Below are 18903 nucleotides of genomic sequence, written 5' to 3'. Positions count from 1 at the left end.
TGACATCATTCCAAGCGGATGCTAATTCCAAGGCTGCTCTCTCTGCTCCCGTCATCCTCCAACAAACACCATGGACTTATTTATAAATGCAGGCCCCTGGGTGCACTTCTCACGGGAAGGACCGCGGTGACAGCGATGGAGAGGGTGGTGAATGGCACGCACAGTGCTAATGAAGGGGGAAGTGCCTGGAACACAGTGTGTGGGGAATTCGAGGCAGGCTGGTCCCATCCAGGGGGAGGATCCCGGGCCCGCTCCAGGCCCCGGCCCAGCTGCTGTGGTCTGCAGTTTGGCTCTCAGAGATCTGCTAACGTATGATAATATGCCAGCAGACGTGGATTGTCTCGTGTGTCAAGGGCGGGGGCATGAGACGAGCTGCTTTTTTCCTCCCAGGGCTGGCAGGAACTGGAAATAATTGAAAGTTGTTAGGGTCCAACATGCTGTCCTGAAAACACTATCATTAATTTCCTAATGACTAACTGTGTCTTTCAGGAGGCAATGAAGGCAGCTGAGGGGACGAGGGCCCCTGGCGGGGACGGGGAAGTGGGAGGCTGGCAGCCTGTAATCTGGGGGTGGACTGAAGGTGTTGTGCTGCGCCTGCACCCCACACTCTGGCCTCGGGAGCGGGGACCCCAGGGTCCTTCTGTCCCCTCTGCCCACAGAGTCAAGGGGAGGGTGACAGAGCCACGCAGTCAGGACACGACACGTCCACGTCCTGCAGGGTGCTCTGCCGCTGCTCCTTCCCGTTCACTTCCCAGCACCTCCCTCCATCGTTCCGGCTGCGAGACCACCCAGCCAGGCCCCCCCCTCCCCTGCCTCCACATCCTCCTTCCTACCCCCAGAGCACACGGTTAAGCACGTCCCTCCGCTCCAAGTGACAGTTGCTGCTACACTGCTGCGTGGGCGCCCATGTCCCCTGCCTCTGTGACCCCCTTCTTTGGAAGGACTCACAACCCGGGTGTTGTTTGTATTTCTGCTTCCCCCAGTGCTGCCGCCCTTCTGTGTGAACCCCACCCGCAGTCCCTTCTCACCCGGTAGCCTGGCGCCCTTTCTTTTTTAGAGGTTGCCTTTGAACACACAAGTGACATAAGAAGACAAATGAGACCCAGCTCTTCCTGACCCCCCCCCACCCCCATGCCTGCACTGACTTCTGTCGCCCAACCTGGCCAGTCTCTGAATGCCCAAGGGGCCCTTCGTGCACTGTGGTGAGGCTCCGGGTCATTTCCAATGTTCCCACAAAAAGAAGTGGTCATAACTGTGACCTTTGTGTGGGTGGGCTTCCAGTGGCCCACAAAGGAGTAGGGTTCACAGGGGAGAAGCCTGGGAAATGTCTCCTGCCCCACTCTAGGGGCAAAGGGTACAATAGGGCCTCCAAGTGTCACAGCTTTATCCCCAGGTCCATCTCACAACCCCTGTCCTGACAGCCGGTGGACCCCTCTGGGTCCTCAGGGGCCTAAGAAGGCCAAGCAAGGCTGAGTTTCTTTCGAGTGGGGAAGGGTGCGGGGTAGGAAGTCCCAGGACCCCTGTAGGCCTACCTGGGGTCACTCCTGGGCCATCGGAGGTCACTGCGGTGCCTGTGACCGCTCGTGCTGTGTGATGCTGCACTGGAAGAAATAATCTTGCTAAGGATAGGCCCCAAATGCACAGATGAGACAGAAGGGTCAGCTTCACGAAAATGACCCTAATACGAACAAAGCACAATGAACGAAGCCCAGGAAGTCTGGAGAAAGGGTAATAAAACAAAAACACGTGAGACATTGTGTCTTCTGAGGACAGCCTAGTAGCTCTTCAGACAGTCTTGGTCACCTGGGTATTCAGACCCGCAGACTGGCACATGGATTACTCAGTGGGCAGGAAAGAAGGCGCACCCGGTGAGGAGCCGAGACAGGTGCTGGGCAGGCTTGCCCAAGGCTTGCCCAGGGCCGGGACTCGAGAGGGGCGAGGTCCTGAGACAGGACAGGAGACTGTCGGCTTTGCTCTCCCGGCAGGCCAAGCCCTTCCAAGCCCCGCGGGGAGAGGAGGGGGAAGGGCGCCAGCCCAGGGAGGGTCCAAGTCCAGCCAGGTCCACTCGGCCCATTCTACGCCCAAGACCAACCAGGCCACCCCCAGGCTAGTGACCCGTCCCCTCTCCACCTGTGGTCTACCCCACCCCCCACCCCCGCCACAAGCCACGCCCACGGCTAGTTACCCACCCTCCCTCCAACCGCCAGCCCTACCCCTAGCCCTGGGACCCGTCCAAGCCAACCCCCTGACCTCTTTCCCTCTAGAGGCTCGCCCTTCCCCGCCCACTTGTGGCCCGCCTCCCTTTTTCAATGTCCCAGTCTACGCCACGCCCTCGACACGCCAGGGACCTGCCTTTCCCCACCCACCCATCTACGGCTCCGGCCCGCCCCAGGGCTTGCCTCTGCCACGCCCAGGAACAGCCCCAGGCCACGCCCCGAGCCAATGACGCGTCTCCTCTCCTCCCCATTGTGGCCCTGCCCCGCCTCTGTCAACCCGGGAGGCCTCCCTACGCCCCCCACCTCGGCGAGTAGCCCGCCTCTTGTTCTGCCCCTTTTGTGGCCTCGCCCCAGTTTTGGGACCGCCCACTTGTGGTCGCGTCTCTGCCCCCGCCCCCAGCCAATAACCCTTTCCCCTGGGACCCCGCCCCCTTTATTTATGGTCCCGCCCCTCCTTGGGACCCGCCTCAAGTCTGGCTCCGCCCTTGCCCAATGACAGGTTCATGGCCCCGCCCACCGCCAGCGACTCGCTTGCCCAAGACCCCGCCCCAATTTCCGTCACGCCCCCATCTCCATAGGTCCCGCCTCACCACCTCCCCTTCGCCCCGCGACGCTAATTGGTTTCTTTCCAGAGAGCTTTCCCGGGCTCCGATAGGCTTCATCCTTTACCGTTCCTCCTTTCGATTGGCCCGCCGCGCCCGCTTTCGCGAGGCCCAGCACTTGGACGGGGCGGGGCCAGCGGCGGCGGGCGGCGCGGGATTGGTCAGCAGCGCAGAAGGGGCGGGCCCGCGCCGCGCGCAGCGCCTCGGCTGGGGCGCAAGGAGCGGCTACCGCCGCCTCAGTCGCCTCAGACTCGGTCGCCTCAGGCTCCGCCGCCGCCCGTATCGCCCGGTCGTCACCAACCCTCGGCCCCACCCCGGGCTCCGGCCGGCCAGCCGGCGGGCACGCCCTCCTCCGCGGACAGGTGAGCGGTCGCGGGCGGAGCTGGGGCCGGGGGTCCTGGCCAGGGTCCAGGGGTCGGGCCGGGGTCAGGGCCGGGGATCGCGGTCGGGGGTCGGGGACAGGGGCGGGAGTGCGGGAGCCGGGACGGGGTGGGGGGAGGTCGCCGCCGGGGGCCGAGCGAGGGTCCCGGCCGCGGCCGGGGAGGGGGAGGCGACCTCCCGCGGCCGCTAACTTTGCCCACGGGGCCCGGGGCTGGGGGCGTTCGTCTCGGGGGGGCCGAGGGGCCTGAGACCCTCCCGGGCCCCACCAAGTTGGCGGGCTGCGGGGGGCGGCGCGGGGCGGGGCGGGCGGCGCGGGGCGGAGCCGGGGGCGGGGGTCCGCGCCTCAGCCCGCGCCCGGCCGCCCTCCCCCCACCTTTCCCCCCGCCGCGGGGTCTCCGCGCCCCCGGCCCGGCGCCGGGAGCTCCCGGGGTAGCGGGGCGGGACGGCGGCTGGACGGAGGGAGGTCTGCAGCGGCTTCCGGGAGGCGCGGACCCCCGCCCCGCTGCCCCGAATCCCGAAGTTACCGGAGCTGCGCCTTCAAGATCAGAGTCAACGGCCCCGCTTGCGGGCGCGCACCTGCCGCGATTTCGTGCCGGAGTTTGGCGGCTCGGGACCGGGCCGGACCGGGGCGGAGACCTCGGGGCGCTCGCGGCGGGCGGGACGCGGGCGGCTTGCGGGAGCCGCGGTGGGAGCGCGCGCCGGCGGGCGTAGGCGGCGCCCCGCTCCTGGGAGCGGGACCCGGGCTGCCCGCGGCGGCCCCCGGCGCGCCTCGGTGCCCCCGAGTCGGGGAGGCGCGGGGCGCGGGCAGGCTCTGCCCAGTGACAGGGTCACTGTGTTTTCTCCTGTTACTTGGGGTGCGTCAGGACGGGTGTGTAGTCCGCACCGTGCGGCGCCTGGAAGCGTCGTTTACTCGAGTGTTTGTTTTTGCGCTTTTCCTTCCTGTTGAGAAGCGTGTCGCTCGCGTAGCAAATCGGAAAGTCAACCAGAAGTCGGGTCAGAGTCGCGCAGGCTGGGTTCCCTCTCCTGCCGCCCTTCCCTCCGGGCGACGTGGACTTGCGGCCGCCTTGGGCTCTGCGCGCGGGCGGGCGGCGCTCTCGTCGACGGGAGTCGCGGCGCGTGACCCGCAGAAGGCAAGTCAGGGCAGCGGGGCCCTGAGCGGACCTCGGGGGGCTAGACGGGGCCCGGACCCTGCAGTTCCAGCTCCCCCTGTGGCACGGCCGGCCGTCGCGCGCCCTTCCAGACTGTAACTCGCTTTCAGGGGCGGGGGGTTGCCCCTTGTCGGTGTCTGGAGCCCGGGCGCCTGTTGGAGTCGAAGGAAGCGGTGGAGGTGCGTCCGCACGAGCGGAGCCGATTCCCAGCCCCTTCACGCGCGAGAGCAGCGCGGCCTCCCGATGTCTGGATTCGGTGTCTCGCTCTCTCTCTGCCCCTCCCCCTGCTTGCGTTCTGTCTCTCTCAAGAATAAACAAACATAAAAAAAGAGAGAAAATAGCCAGCTTTATGGTGATACTTTTTTTGGTAATTATGAGACGATTTCAGCACCTGGCTTCATTTTTCAGGTGTTTAAAAGGAAGCGGTCTTTTTTCCTCCTCTCGTTGGCGTGGGGCTGAGAGCATGCTGTGTTTATAGTTGCGAAATCCGGCGAGGTCCTTGAAACAGTTCAGCCGTTCAAAACTGGACGTTGGGTTTCAGTTTGAGCAGCTTCATTCCTGGACCTGTAGCCAGTTCCTGGATTGGTTGCTCTGTGTCGGTGGCAAAGTCATTCCTGTTTTCACAGAAACCTCAGGGCTTTATCGTAGAGTCGCCACTGAGGCAAATCTTGGTAGATGGGAATTGTACATCCCTTTGGTAAAGGTTGGCCCCTTGGGCCAAAACAAAGGAAAATGCCAGCCAATGTCCTGGAATCGCTCTCAACTGAAACACCGATGAATGAATGCCGTAGGTTTTGGGCGGCCCTGATACCTCTGAGCTCTCAGCCCCAGTGGCGAGTCCCCTGCGGCCCGTCGGTGTGCCCACTGTCCATGGTGCTGAACACGTGTCCTCTGTGTCCATCTTCGTCTTAAATTTCCAGCGTGAGAGCGTTTTTTGGAACATGTTTAAAAGTCATTTTCGAAATTTACACAATTGAGGAAAAGTTGAACAGGGCAGTTCTGTTGAGCCTGAATGCAAGCATATCTTTCAGAAACTCAAACCATGTTTTTGTCTCTTTTTCTCAAATGGATAATTGTGCTGACTCAACATTACCTTTCCCTTACTTGGTCTCCTTCTCACCAGGTGGGAATTTTCTTGCTGGAGTGTGGACATCAGGTAATAAACCATTGAAATTAAGTGAGAGCCTGTTTCCTTAACAGCCACCCTCTTAAAAAATGGACCTTTACTATAACATGTACACATATTTGTACGAGAGGCAGTTTGTTTTTCTCTAAACAAGGTCAATTGTAGCATCCCTCACACTCATGTGGTACTTCCCACCTTCCCAGAGCGGGGCTCAGGCCCTCCGTGTACGTGGTGGGCCTGTTGGGCAGGAACCAGGCATTCTTGCCGTGTTGGAGCAGCATCGCCTCTCTCTTCTGTAATCTTGAGGACATCTTTGTAAACCATTTTAGATAAATTTAGGTAAATTCTTTATTCTCTTGAGGTTAATTTTCTGTTCCTTTAGAATTGCCCCATAGGTTGGCAATAAAAAATAAAGGGTACAGAGATTCTTCCATAGGGTAGTAAATTGTGCATCAAACTATGCACAGCTGTTGAGGTGTTTTGTTGTGAGTATCTGAACTAGTTCTTTGGCCCCATCAACTGAATACTTAACTCAGGTCACCCCGTGAAAGAGTCGCCTGTTTTGTTGAGGGAAACCCAGGGCTTCTTTCTGCCTCCTCCAAGCTTCAGAAATAGTGTCTGAGTGCCCACTCTTTGCCAAGGCCCCTGCTGTGATCTGGACATGCACAGGGGAATGATACAGAGTATTTATCATTGAAGGACTCCACTTTGGATTGAGGAAAGGACGTGCAAACTGATGGTTACAGGGGGCCACACTCAGTACTGCAATTGGGATACATAAAAAGTTGGGTTGGTGTGTTGAAGACGGGTAATTAATTTAGGCTGAGAATCAGGGAAGGCTTCAGAGAGGAGGTGGCCTTGGTCTGAGACCTGGAGGGTGAGTTGTAATTGTTTGGGCACCGATGGGTATAAATTCATTACAAAAGGACAAGAAGGTTGGTGTAACTGGAGAATAGGATGTGTGGTGGTTGAAGGTGTGAAAGGCATTGTGGAAGTGTTGGGACTCAGAGGTGTGGGGGCGAGCTGAGGGGAGGTTGTGTGGGAGGCAGAATAATGGCCTCCCACATCCTAATCCCCAGAACCTGTGAATATGCTATGTTATGTGGCAAAGAGAATTTAAGGTAGCAGATGGAATGAAGGTTGCTAATCAGCTCATTTTAAAATAAGGAGATTATTCTGGATTACCCTGGCGGGGGAGGGGGGCAGAGTAACCACAAGGGTCCTTAAATATGGAAGAAGAGCTAGTGTCAGAGTGCTGTGAAATGAGGAAGACTACCCATCATTACTGCCTTTGAAGATAGAAGGGGTTGTAAGCTAAGGCGTGTGGGCAGGCTCTAGAAGTGAGAAAATGGATTCTCCCCCAGAGCCCCGTGAAAGGAACACAGCCCTGCCGACACTTTGGTTCTAGCCCAGTGAGACCTTGTGTCTCACTTCTGACCCCCAGAACTGTAAGGTACTTAATTCCTGTTGTGTTAAGCCACTACATTTGTGGACATTTGTTAGAGTGGCCTTAGGAAACTGATACAAGTTGGGACTGCTCTAGAAAGCTTTAGCTGGTGAAGTTTAAAGAGGAAATAACATGGTCAGATAGGCTGTAGAACACAAAACAGTTCAGCTGCTGTTGGGAGGAGGTTGCCCCAGGTAAGCATGGTTCTGATCCCTCGTTTCACCTCCCGGCAAGATTGGCATATGATACTCTTACCTGGCCTAAGTCTCATCTGAAGTCATTCTCCTAGTCGTCTGTCCAGTCTCCACTCTTGCTTATTGCCATCTCCCACTGGCCCATTTCCTTTGTGCTGGGCGCTAGGAGAGAGTGGACCAGGTCTACATCTGTAAGTGGGATTGTGGGGTCATGTAGGATGGGCCCAATTCCAGCCTCAGAGCAGTCATCCAAGTGTTTTCCAAACAAAGGTTTGTTTCTTCACATCCTCTCTAATCCTTTGTATCTTCAGATGTCTTAATTTTTGTCAACTAGGTATGAACTCACTGTTTTAGTTTGCGTTTTCTTGATTATTGGTAAGTTTGAAGATTTTTATATCCATTTATTAGCCACCTGGGTTTCTTCTGTAAATTGTATTAATATATTTGTCCATTTGTTACCTGGGTTGTCCTTTTTAAAGCTTTTTAGAAGTCCTTTAGATATTCTGGTTTCTATTTGTGCCCTGTTTTTTTTTTTTTTAATCCTTTTAAAAATGCTGTTTTGATGAAAAGATGTTTAATTTTTATGTCAAATTTATCAATCTTTTCCTTATGGTTTGTGGTTATTAAGTCTTATTTAAGAAATTCTTTGTTACCCCAAGTCATAAGATATCCTCATCTTTAAAAAAAAAAAAAAAGGGCTTGAACATTTGCTTTTTGTATTCTACTCTGAACTTATTTTTGTGTGAGGTGTAAGGTAGACATATAGTTTTGGAACTTTTCCCAATGTATAACCAATTGTACTATACTATTTATTATACTATTTATACCATCCTTACCCCAGTGATCTGCGGTGCTTCCTTTGAAACATACAAAATTTTACAACTATATGGATCTCTTTCTGATTTCTCCATGTAAATAATGATAATTTCGTTTCTTCCTTCCTAGCCGTTAAATCTTTTATTTGTTTTTTGTCTTATTTCCATCGTTTGGACACTAGGCAAAGCTGTATAGAAATTTCGATAAGGCTGTGCTAATACTGTTTTACATTTTAAAAGCATTACTTTTAGAGCCTTAAATACGAAGTTTGTTATTGTTTTTTGGTAGATTCCTTTTATTAGTTAAGGATGGTCTCCTCTGCTAATAGTTTGATAAAAGATTTTAAAAATCATTAATAGATTTTGAATGTTAATAAATGTTTTTCTTGATGGTTTTATTTTTTTCTTCTTTAAATTGTGACTAAGATGAAATATTTTAATCTTTTAATTTTAGACCATCCTTGATTTCTTGGGATAAATTGTACTTTGTCATGACATACTACATTAAAAATTATCATTGGATTCAATTTAGGATTTTGGCATGTATTTTCATGAGAAGTATTGACAAATAATAATCTTTTCTTGTATTGCTTTTATTCAGATTTGGTATCAAGGTGATGCTTTATCATCTCTGTAATAGTTTCTGAAAGGGAGGGATTTTTGTTCCTTGGAAATTTGGCAAAATGGATTCTTAAATATTCTGGATCCTGGACCCTTTTAGAACATGGAGACTTGGCACCAGCAGTTATGGCTTTAGAAGGGTTGCGGATCCATTCTTCTCATGTTTTGTTGGCCAGGAGGAGTCATTCTGGTCATACTTCGTTTCAAATGGAGCAGAAGGTAGAGTTTTCCCTGTCTCAGAAGTCCAGGACAACTGGATACTGGTAAATATGAGTAATATTTACCAAACTATGGAGGTTAATTGATGTCACTACTGCACAGCTAGTCAAAACTCAAAACTGTCTTCCTCTCTAGGTCTTGTTTGAAGGTTTGCAAGTGTGCAAGGTCTACAAGTGTGTTGGTCATCAGGGGACTGATTAGAATGTGAAGCTAGACACGTTGGTTTTTATTTGCTGTGAACAAACCATCCTATTTACTCTCCAAAATCCATCTTGGGAATTCTTGCCTATTTCTCCTTATCACAGAGGAAAAGTCTCCCTTTCCACTAATGTAATTCTGGGGGTTTTTTTGGTTGTTTGAGAGAGAGACACACAGAGTGTGAGTGGGGGAGGTGCAGAGAGGGACACATAGAATCTGAAGCAGGCTCCAGGCTCTGAGCTGTCAGCACAGAGCCGCATATGGGGCTTGAACTCACGAACTGTGAGATCATGACCTGAGCTGAAGTCAGATGCTTAACCGACTGAGCCACCCAGGCGCCCCTCCGCTAATGTAATTCTTAATTATCCTTCAAGGCTGGAACAGTTCCCACCTCCCTGCTTAAATTCTGTGTTAACTCTGACTTGTGGTGAATTCTCCCTTCACTTTTTACAGTACCATTCTTTGTAGAGAAAGCAGGGTTCAGATTTGTCTGGGGGTAGTCATTTGATCAGAAGAGTCTTCATATCCAAGCACATGTTTCCTTCCTTTGCCTGGGCTCTGCCCTGGGAGGCCAGATATAGTGGACAGTTGTATGAAGGTGGCCCTACCACGATCCACATGATTCATGCCTTTGTATAATCTTTTCCCATTGAAGTAGGATTTGCTTCTAATCAATAGAATATGGCAAAAGTAATGGGATGTCACTTCTGTGATATTGTTACATTATATAAAATTCAGTTCGCCAGAAACTCATTTAGAGACTCTCTTTGCTGGCTTGAATAAGTGGCTATGTTGGAGCAGCCCACATGGCAAGAACTTTAGGTGGCCTCTAGAAGCTGAGGGTGGCCTTCAGGGATAGCCACTAAGAAGCAGGGGCCCTAAGTCCTACAGCAAGGAAACAACCTTTACCATGAACCCAAGTGAGCTTGGAAGTGAATTCTTCCTCATTTGAGCCTTTTAATGAGAACGTGGCCTGGCCAATACCATGATTACAGCCTTGTGAGACCCTAAGCAGGGGACCTAGTTAAGCCTACTCAGACTCCTGACTCACAGAAACTGTGAGATAACAAATGTAAATGGTCTTAAGTTGCTAAGTTTGTGAGTTTGTTATGCACCTGATGTATCAGATTTTTACTGACCCCCATCTACCCTTACTAGAAGTGAATTTGGGTTCATGAAGGATAATTTGAATCTAATTGAGATAATGCATTCTTTACTTTTTTTAAAAACTTTTTACTATTTTTAAAAGTGATACAAATGTTTTGTGTAGAAAAATTGAAGCAAGCAGAAAGTATAAAGGACAACACAAACATTCATAATCGTACCACACGGGAATAGGCAGTGCATGGGACGCCTGTGTGGCCCAGTCAGTTAAGAGTCTGACTTTTGATTTCGGCTCACAGTTTGTGAGAGAACCCTGCTTCTCTGGCTCTGTGCTGACAGCGTGGAGCCTGCTTGGGGTTCTCTCTCTCCCCCTCTCTCTGCCCCTCTTCTGCTCACGTGTGGGTGTGTGCGTGGACGTTCACGGGTGTGCGCGTGGACGTTCACGGGTGTGCTCTCTCAAAATAAAAAAATAAACATTAAAAAAAAAAGTAGAACAGCCAGTGTGTTTTTCTACTTTTATATGTGGTATGATATACATATCCTAAGTTCAGATTCATTCCATAATGTTTTATGAACAGCTTTCTTTCTTTGTACTACATAGTGAGAGTTTCCTTGTGTCATAATCATATTCTTCTAAGATATGATTTTAAATGGCTGCATACTATTCCAGTGGGTGTCCCAGTTGATTGAGCCACTTCCCTATATCTGAACATTTATGCTGCTTTAAACTTTTACCATGGTAAATAATGCTTTGATCAATAATCAGTAACCTATACAAAAATCATTGTATCACTGATAATTTATGAAAGATAAGTTTCTAAAGGCAGAATTATTGGGTCAGAGCTTATAGATGTTTTTAAATCTTTTGATACTTAACCATCCAGCTTCCAGTGTTTCTGTAAAATACCATAAAGCTCAAACCTCTGTTTCTGTAACTCACCAGGTTGGGATAGGACAGAACTATTGATTTTTGAGCATTTAGGTTCCTGTTGTCTTAACCCTGTTTGCAAAGTGCTTTTAAATTATTCATTAAAGTGCAGTATGGATTCTATTTATAGACACATTTGTGTATGAGATCGCTCCCTTAATGCCTGGGCAAAAAGCCTACGAATTGCTATTATCACATCCCTATCTTTGTAAATCCATTTCTACTCCTATCCACCCTTTCTTTGTTCTAACCAAATAACGACACTGAGACACATAAGGTCTTGTAGCCTTGTGATTGCTCAGAAGTGGCTTTTCTGATCTAGCTTTTGCTCTTTTCTTCTTGCCATTCATGAGCTAGTTGACTTCATAACTATGGGAGATCAGCAGAAAATTACTAATTTGAAAATATTTTACAAATACATTTTTCCTGATTCATTAAGTGAGTGCTTATTTAGAAAATTTCTAAAGTAAATGTTAGTATCAAAAGCAAAATAAAACTAATTCTGTCACCTACAGATGACTACTGTATAAACATAACTTGCTCATAATGTTTATTTATTTTGAGAGAGAGAGAGAGAGAGAGCAAGTGAGGGAGGGGCAGAGAGAGAGGAAGAGAGTCCCAAATCAAGAGCTGGATGCTTAACTGACTGAACCACAGGCGCCCCATACTAGCTTATTCTTCTATTGATTAGATTTCAGTGACTAATGTTTTGCGTGGGATTTTTGCATCCATGTGTCTGAGTGAAATTGGTCCATGATTTTCCTTTTCTGTAGCTGTTTTCTCTCTACTTTGAGGTGAATACCTGATTTATTAATTTGCAGCTTTATTCTAATATGTGTACTTAAGGTGGTACATTTCCTGATAAGTAATGCTTTAGCTGCATCATACAGAATTCGATTTGGGGTATTTTTCGTATTGTTTACTATATACTGTACATGGAATTGTGCCCCTCTCAAATTCACGTTGAAGCTCTAACCCCCAAAGATGGTACTTGGAGGTGGAGCTTTAGGGGAGTAATTAGGTTTAGATGAGGTCATGAGTGTGATGACCTTATGATGGAATAAGTACCTTATGAGGAGAGACCAGAGGACTTGCCCTCTTTCTCTCTGTCCTCGCCATGTGAGGATACAGCAGGGAGACAGGTCTCTGCAAGGCGGGAAGAGCCCCTGACCAGAACCCTCCCATGGCGGCGCCCAAAACTGTGAGAAATAAATGTCCATCGTTTAAGCCACTCGCTCTGTGGTGTTTTGTTATAGCAGCCCAAGCAGAGTAAGGCAGTTATATTTTCTAATTTATGTTATGATATTTTAAGTTTATAAGTCATTTAGAAGCATATTTAAAATTTTCCAAACATATGCATATTTTCTTACCCTTCTCCAGCATAATTGCATTGCCCCAAGTCTTGCTCTTTATGATTTTAATTCTGAGAAATTTGCTGATGTGCCTTATGGCCCAGAATATGGACTGTAAGTTTTCTCACACATTTCTGTGTGCTTGAAAAGAATTAGGTGAAATGTTCTATACATTCCATTCAGCTAACTTGTAAGCATACTACTCACATCTTCTGTTTTCTTACTGTTTTTGTGGGTTTTTTTGGTCTGGTGGTTATATCCATTACTAAGATAATTACCCAATTTCATTATGATTATGGATTTGTCTTATTTCTCCTTGAAGTTCTGTAAATTTTTATTTATATACTTTGAGACCATGTTGTTAGGGGCGTGCAAATATAAAATTGTTATGTCATCCTGAGGAACTGAGACTTTAATTATTATGAGTGGTTCTTTTTATCCCTAGTAATGAATCTTTGCCTTTATGGTATCATATGCAATGCCAAAATAGCCATAACAGGTTTCTTTAGGCTCATATTTGCATGATACCTTTTTTTAAATCGTTTTAATTTCAGCCTTGCTGTATTCTTAAACTTTAGGCGTGTACCTTGCAAAATAATCGAACAATCAGATTGTTTTTCATCCAGTCTGACAATTTTTATCTTCTAAGTGGAACATTCAACTCATTTATATTGAATGTAATTACTAATCTATTTGAATTTAAGTCCATACTCTTATGGTATATTTCTCTTGTCCCACATTTTCTGTGTTTACTTTTCTTTCTTTTCTTATATTATTTGAGAACAGTACTAGGATTTTTAAAAATCATTCTACTTTTCTACTCTCTTCAGTGTGTTGGAGGTTACATTTTACTTTTCTTTCTTCTCGTGGTTACCGTGTAAATTAGATTAACAGGCTATTAACTTAGCCAGATAATGCAGTTATACCTGCCTCGTGGACCATGCAGAGATCATAGTGTTTTAGGCACTTGAACTCCATTCACCCTTTCCAGACTTATAAGTGCTTATTATTGTGTTTTTTAATCCATGTGCTCTATTTAAGCTCAATGAAATATTAATATTAACAGTGTTGTTATTTAATGTACAGTGCGTCTTCATTTATATTTATTCACATCTTCATCCACTTTTTTTTTGCTTTTTGTTGCTCTCTGACATTTCCGATCTTCATTCTGGGGTTGTTTCCCTCTGCCTGAAGAGGCTTCTTTAGAAATTCCTTTACTGCAGATCAGCTGGTAGTAGAACGCTCCCTCTTTTTTTCCTTCTAAAAGTATTTTGATTTTACTTTTGTTTTAAAAATTCTTTAAATATAATTAAATTTTGAGGGGGGAATATAATTTACATGCCACAAAATTCACCCTTTTAAAGTTTCTGATTCATTGGGTTTTGCTATATTTACGAGGTTATGCAACCGTCATCACTACATAATTCCAGAACATTTTTGTCACCTTAAAAAGAAGCCTTATAACTGTTAACAGTAACTCCCCATTCTGCCATCCATTAATCTACTGTCTGTCTCTAAGGATTTGCCTGTTAGGGACATTTCATATGAATGGAATCATAAATATGTGGCCTTTCTTATCTGGCTTCTTTCACTTAGTATAATACATACTTTTTTTAATTTTAGAGAGAGCACGAGCTGGGGAGAAGGACTGAGGGAAAGAGAGAGAGAGGCGGAATCTTTTCTTTTTTGAGAGAGGGAGGGAGAGAGAGAGAGATAATGAATGAATGAATGAATGAATGAATGAATGAATATCTTAAGCGGGCTCTGCCCAGTGTGGAGCCTGACTCAGGGCTTGATCTTATGACCATGAGATCATGAACTGAGCTGAAATCAAGCGTCTGATGCTCAACTGACTGGTCCATCCAGGTGCTAAGAGAGAGAGAAAGAGGGATAGAGTCTTAAGTGGGCTCCATGCTCAGCACGGAGCCCAAGGCGGAACTTGATTCCACAGCCCTGGGATCATGACCCAAGGCCGAAATGGAATTGGTTGTTCAACTGACTGAGCCACCCCTAGTATAATATTTATAGGGTTCATCCATGTTCTATCATGTATCAGTACTTCATTCATTTTTATGGCTGAATAGTATCACGTTGTATGGGCATATCACATTTTATTTTTCCACTCACCATTAGATAGACATTTGGGTTGTTTCTACTTTTTTGCTATTATCAATAATGTGCTACGAACAGTCAGTGTACAAGTTTTTGTATACATACATATTTTCAGTTCCTTTGTGCACATACTTAGGAGTGGAATTGCTGGGTCATATAGTAACTGTATGTTTAACTTTTTGAGTAACTGCCAAACTGTTTTCCAAAGATTTTGCACCTTTTTAATTCTCACCCACAATGTATGAGGGTTCCAATTTCTTCACACCTTCACCAACACTTGTCATTTTCCAGTTTTTTGATTATAGCCATTCTAGCGGGCGTGAAGGGGTATCTCATTGTGGTGTTGATTAATATTTCTTTAATAACTGATGCTGTTGTTCTCCTTTTTGTGTGCTTATTGGCTATGTGCAAGTCTTCTTTGGAGAAATGCCTATTTAAATCCTTTGGCCCTTTTTTTTTTTTTATTGGATTGTTTGTCTCTTTATTTTTGAAGTATAAGTTTTGAAATTGGGAAGTGAGTCCTCCAAATTTGTTCTTCTGTTGTTTTGGCTATTCCTGGTCTCTTGCTTTTCTATATGAGTCTTAGGATTAACTCATCAGTTTTTGCATGAAACGCAGGTGGAATTTTGATGGGGGTCGTGCTGAATGTGTAGATCAGTTTGGCAATATTGCCATCTTAACAATATAAGTCTTGCAGTCCACGAGTATGGATTTTATTAGCCATGAAAGTTTTTTAGTGGATTCCTGAGGAGTTTCTTTATGTGAAATTATGTAGTCTGCATATATAGATACTTTTACTTCTTCCTTTCTAATCTGGATGCCTTTATTTCTGTTTCTTGTATAATTGCCTTGGTTGTAACCTCTTGTACAATGTTGAATTGTTCTGGCAAGGGTGGACATTCTACTCTTGTCCCTGATTTTAGGGGGAAAGCTTTCATCTTTGACTATTAAGTATGTTTTTAGCTGTAGGTGTTTGTAGATGCCCTTTCTTAGTTTGAGGAGATTCCTTTCTATTTTTATTTTATTGAGTGGTGTTATCAGAAACGTGAAAGAGTGCTGGTGTTGTCAGATGCTTGTTCTGCTTCTATTGAGATGATCATGTGTTTTTCGTTCTTCATTTTATTAATGTCATTCATTATATCGATTGATATTTTTATGTTGAAGCAACCTTGCATTTCTTGGATAAATTCCAGTTGGTCATGGTGGATAATCCATTTTCTTTCTTTTTTTAAAATGTTTATTTATTTTTGAGAAAGAGGGAGAGTGTGTGCAAGCGGGGAAGGGGCAAAGAGGAAAGGAGACTGAGAATCTGGAGCAGGCTCGGCACTGTCAGTGCAGAGCCCAAGGTGGGGTTCAAACTCACAAACTGTGAGATCATGACCTGAGCCAAAATCAAGAGTCAGACGCTTAACTGACTGAGCCATCCAGACGCCCTGGGGATAATTCATTTTATATATCGCTGGATTCAGTTTCTTAGTATTTTGTTGAGAATTTTTGCATTTGTATTCTTTTTTTTTAAACAGTTTTTATTTAAATTCCAGTGAGTTAGCATACAGTATAATGTAATATAATATTGTAATATAATATTGTTGCAGGTGACAAGATTTCATTCTTTTTGATGACTGAGTAATATTCCAGTGTGCACACGTGTGTGTGTGTGTGTGTGCGTGCGCACGCGTGCGCATGTGTGTGTACACATACCGTGTCTTCTTTATCCATTCCTCATTTTATGGACACTTGGGCTGGTTCCATAATTTGGGTATTATAGATAATGCTGCTATAAATATTGGGGTTCATGTATCCCTTTGAATTAGCATTTTTATATTCTTTGGGTCAAAACCTGGTAGTGTAATTGCTGGATTGTAGGGTGGTTCTACTTTTAACTTTTTGAGGAACCTCCAAATTGTTTTCCACAGTGGTTGTACCAGTTTGAATTCCCACCAACAGTGCAAGAAGGTTCCCTTTCTCCACATCCTTGTCAATACCGGTTGTGTCTTGTATTGTTGATTTCTGACAATCTGACAGGTGTGAGGCAATATCTCATCGTAGTTTTGATTTGCAGTTCCCTGATGTTAAGTGTGGTTTAACATCTCTTCTGTATCTGTTGGCCATCTGGATGTCTTCTTTACCCAGAGCAATCTACACATCCAATGCAATCCCTATCAAAATACCAATAGCATTTTTCACTAGAGCTAGAACAAACAATGCTAAAATGTGTATGGAACCACAGAAGACCCTAAATCGCCAAAGCAGTCTTGAAAAAGAAAAGCAAAGCTGGAGGCATCACAATTCTGGACTTCAAGTTATATTACAAAGCTGTATTAATCAAAACAGTATGGTGTTGGCACAAAAATAGACATGTGCATAGATCAGTGAAACAGAATAGAAAACCCAGAAATGAACCCACAACTGTATGGTCAATTAATCTTTGACAAAGCAGGAAAGAATATCCAATGGGAAAGAGATGGTCTCTTCAACAAATGGTATTAGGAAAACTAGACAGCAATATGCAAAAGAATGAAACTGGACTAATTTCTTACACCATACACCATCCATTTAATAAGAATGAGTCAAAGACCTAAATATGAGACCTGAAACCACAGAAACCCTAGAAGAGAACACAGGCAGTAACCTCTTTGACATCGGCTTTAGCAACTTCTTTCTAGATATGTCTCCCGAGGCAAGGGAAACAAAAGCAAAAGTGAATTATTGGGACTTCATCAAAGTAAAAAGCTTCTGCACAGCAAAGGAAACCCGTCAACAAAATTAAATAGCAAGCTATGTAATAGGAGAAAATATTTGCAAATGACTTGTCCAATAAAGGGTTAGTATCTAAAATATATGAATAACTTATAAAACTCAACACCCCCAAAATCAAATACTCCAATTAAAAAATGGGCAGAAAACATGAATAGACGTTTTCCCAAAGAAGTCAGTTGTATTCTTATTTAAAAAAATTTTTTTTTAACTTTTATTTTTGATAGAGAGAGAGGGACAGCGTACAAGCTGGGAAGGGGCAGAGAGAGAGGGAGAGACAGAATCAGAAGTAGGCTCCAGGTTCTGAGCTGTCAGCACAGAGCCCACTAACTGTAAGATCATGACCTGAGCCGAAGTCGGCTGCTTAACCGACTGAACCACCCAAGCACTCCGACAGCTGTATTCTTAAGCCATATTGGTCTATGTATTTTTTTCTCATGATGTCTTTGGTTTTGATATTAGGGTATTACTGGCCTCATAGAATGAATTGAGAAGTGTTCTTTTCTATTTTTTGGAAGAGTCTGTGAGGGGTTGGGGTTAATCCTTCTTAAATGTTTGGTAGAATTCACTAGTGAAACCATCTGGTCCAGGACTTTTGCTTATGGGAAGTTTCCAATTACTAACTCAATGTCTTTTCAGACTTTCCATTTCTGGTTGAATCAGTCGGTTAAACGTCTGACTTGGGCTCAGGTCATGATCTCACTGCTCATGGGTTCAGGCCCCGTGTCAGGCTCTGTGCTGACAGCTCAGAGCCTGGAGCCTGCTTTGGATTCTGTGTCTCCCTCTCTCTCTACCCCTCCCCTGCTTGCACTCTGTCTTTCTCTTTCAAAAATAAATACACATTAAAAAATTAAAAAAAAATGTCCTTTGTGTAATAATTTTTGTCTTAAAGACTATTTTGCCTCATGTTAGTATAGCCACTCCAGCTCTCTTTTGGTTATTGTTTACATGGTATATATTTTTTCATCATTCCATTTTTAACCTATTTGTGTCTTTGAATTTAAGAGTGTCTCTTGTGGGGCGCATGGGTGGCTCAGTCAGTGGGTGACTTCTGCTCAGGCCATGATCTCTCGGTTCGTGAGTTCCAGCACCAAGTTGGGCTCTGGGCTGATGTCTTGGAGCCTGGAGCCTGCTTCAGATTCTGTCTCCCTCTCTCTCTACCTTTCCCCAATTCACGATCTTTCTCTCTCAAAAATAAATAAAAATAAAAAAAAAATTTTAAAAAGAGTCTCTTGTATACTGCATATATATAAATTGGATCACTTTTTGTTTGTTGTTTTTTAAGCAGCATTATCTATAGTAGGCAAACTGTGGGAAGAGCCCAGGTGTCCATCGACTGATGGTAAAAGAAGATGAGAAGATGTGGTATATATATATGTGTGTGTGTATACACATATATTTATACATATATGTATATATATACATATTTCATATATATACAAAATGTATATATGATGGAATATTACTCAGCCATCAAAAAGAATGAAATCTTCCCATTTGCAACAACATGAATAGAGTTAGAGAGTGTTATGCTAAGCAAAATAAATCAGTCAGAGAAAGACAAATACCATATGATTTCACTCATATGTGGAATTTAAGAAACAAAACAAACTAGGAAAGGGACAAAAAAGAGAGAGAGACAAACCAAGAGACAGACTCCTAATTATAGAGAACAAACTGATG

The 18903-nt window shown here is 45.6% G+C and overlaps 1 protein-coding gene and 1 long non-coding RNA gene across 18 annotated transcripts in view; one reads left to right on the top strand and one right to left on the bottom strand.

The window, feature by feature from the left end:
* Window positions 1-46: 46 nt before the first annotated feature.
* On the bottom strand, window positions 47-1731 carry LOC122491075. Its single transcript, XR_006299273.1, has 2 exons — window positions 1533-1731; window positions 47-402 (listed from the first exon to the last, which is right to left on the bottom strand). It is a non-coding gene; the product is annotated as an uncharacterized LOC122491075 (long non-coding RNA).
* A 1265-nt stretch (window positions 1732-2996) lies between these two features.
* Window positions 2997-18903, top strand: part of PCBP3 (poly(rC) binding protein 3) — a 275831-nt gene continuing 259924 nt past the window's right edge. For 8 of the 17 annotated variants that reach the window (XM_043593390.1, XM_043593389.1, XM_043593399.1 and 5 more), the window contains exon 1: window positions 3006-3180. The gene's annotated coding sequence lies outside the window, so the exon portion shown is untranslated. Of the gene's footprint in view, window positions 3181-18903 lie in introns of all 17 variants that reach the window. The other 9 variants (XM_043593403.1, XM_043593405.1, XM_043593402.1 and 6 more) reach the window with 4 other exon arrangements.

This window comes from Prionailurus bengalensis, chromosome C2 (assembly GCF_016509475.1).
Source record: "Prionailurus bengalensis isolate Pbe53 chromosome C2, Fcat_Pben_1.1_paternal_pri, whole genome shotgun sequence".
Lineage (NCBI taxonomy): Eukaryota > Metazoa > Chordata > Mammalia > Carnivora > Felidae > Prionailurus > Prionailurus bengalensis.
Note: the sequence above shows the minus strand (reverse complement) of the source record. Positions and strands in the feature narration are given on the sequence as shown.